Here is a 2,279-nt window from a genome sequence, read left to right as displayed (position 1 = left end):
AAAGATCGCCCGTTGTCCTCACCACTCTCAGGTTTCAGTAACGTATGAAAAGGAGAAATCATTATGTCTGCAACTAAGAATCTTGCTTTTTTCAATATGCCCATCTTAGACTCAAGTAATTTCTCTTGGTGGAAGAGATCAGTAAAGAATGCCCTTCTATTGGGGTTTTGTATTTATTTTAATTTCTTATAAAGTTAATTCAGCAGAGTTAGCAGAGTATAAAAGAGTCTGAGTCCATGGTAGTTTAAAATATAAAAAGTTTACTATCAACCTAACAAGGGTAGGGTAAACAGGATGAAAAATAACAAAGAGCTTTATTTCTACATCCTCATATCTAGACAGCTTAACGAAGAGACATCTTAAGTCATGCTAAGACTAATGGAGACATCTTAAGTCATCCTCAGGCTAATGGAGACTAATGGAGACTTCTTCTTGCTCTGGACAAAGGGCCATAAAATGCTAATTCTAGCTACTTCATTCCCCAATCAGGACAACAAACTACATCTCAATCTGGCGGGCTTTCTAGCTCTCTAAGCAGATAGGATACAAACAAACATGTGATTCACTACACAGTATTAACTCAGTAAATACCAAATAGAAGTGTTCTAACTTGTAACATCCAACACCTTCAGGCTCATGGGGCTGTTTCCGTGCTAACTGAAGACCCTCCTGCACCAGGGGCCGCTCTTGAAAAGTACAAAGAATGTGATGGTTTTCAGATGTCTTTAATTATGGGAACCATAAATGCTAAAGATAATCAGGAACTTTTAGAGTGCACGTCCATGAAACAAATGATGTTGAAGCTTGAGCAAACTTATGCTTCGAAAAATAATGCTAATTACTTGTTCCTTTATCAAAGATTAATAAATGCAAAAATGAGAAATGGTGAATCACTACTTAAACATTTGAATTATGTCATGGAGGCTTATAATGCAATGAAATGTATGGAAGGTGCACCAGGGGAAAAAGCTGCTGTTGCTATGATTCTTGGTTCTTTGATCAGAGAATATTCGCATGAAGTGGCTGTTTTAAAGGGAACAAAAGACTTAAAACTGGAATATGTGTTAGCATATCTAAAAGATGAGAAGGACATAGACGTGAAGTGTCTCAGACTGCAAATGACTTGTCTGTACTCAGTATAAAGCCTGATTATAAAAGGAAGAATGCCAAAATAGTTTTAACGCCACAACTGTGGGAAATTTGGGCATATGGCAAGACATTGTAGGTCAAAGACTTTACCAGAACAAAGAGATCGCGCCAAATCTTACTGCTCTGAAACCAGACCCCCTAAGGGGCATGGCCAAGGAAAGCCAAATAAGGCTAGCGATCACTATGAGAAACGAGGTGTGTTTGTTATCACAGAGAAACAGTAGAGAGCTGATGTTGTGAACAGTAAAATGAAAGCTTTGTCTGTCACTAAGAGAAATGATGAGCAAAATGACTCTTTTTTACTAGATAGCGGAAGTGCATATCACATAGTCAATTCAGACAAATGGTTCTCTGATTTGGACAGAGAAAAGAGGCCTGCTCTGCAAGGGGCAGGAGGCAGAAATCTCTCTGTAGAGGGATGTGGTTCAGTTAAACTGTATGCCTTGAACGATTGCAATGAGATAGTGGAAATCACACTCATAGAATGTGTTCTGATTTTCCAAGCAATAAATAATCTCATATCCACAAAGAGAATCATGCAAAATGGTCTTAATATTGATCTCAGACCAAGCCATGGAAAAATTTGGCGTGAAAATGGATTTAATGTGATGCTTGAAGAAAAGGATGGTTTTCATTATCTGAGAAATATTGCTGATACTGATTTAGATGAAATGAAAAATGATGGGCTGGTATGCCAAACCAGATCAGCTGAATGCAACCATAAAGACTGTTTATTTGCCTGCCATGTAAAATTTGCACATAGAAATGTGAAAAGTGTGGAAAAGTTATTGAAGGAATGCAATCTTGAAGCAAACGAATTTGATGTCATGAGAAATGGCTGTGATATTTGCCTAAAGTCTAAAGCCACAGCTCCCTCTTATAAAAATAGAGCTCATGACCCCAATACTAAGTTTCTAGAGTGCTGTACTCTGATTTGGTTGGTCCAATAAAGGAATCTGCTGATGGCAACAAGTATTTTGTCAGTTTTCTGGAAGGAAAATCCAGATATGTCTATACCTACCCGCTTAGGAGCAAAGATGAGGTGTTTGACAAGTTTAAATGCTATGTTGCTGCTGTTAAAAACAAATTTGGCAAAGCACCAGACAGATAATGACACAGATAATGGCACA

Source organism: Gekko japonicus, unplaced genomic scaffold (genome assembly GCF_001447785.1).
Source record: "Gekko japonicus isolate JY-2015 unplaced genomic scaffold, Gekko_japonicus_V1.1 scaffold442, whole genome shotgun sequence".
In the NCBI taxonomy this organism is placed as follows: domain Eukaryota; kingdom Metazoa; phylum Chordata; class Lepidosauria; order Squamata; family Gekkonidae; genus Gekko; species Gekko japonicus.
This window is presented reverse-complemented; position numbering follows the sequence as displayed.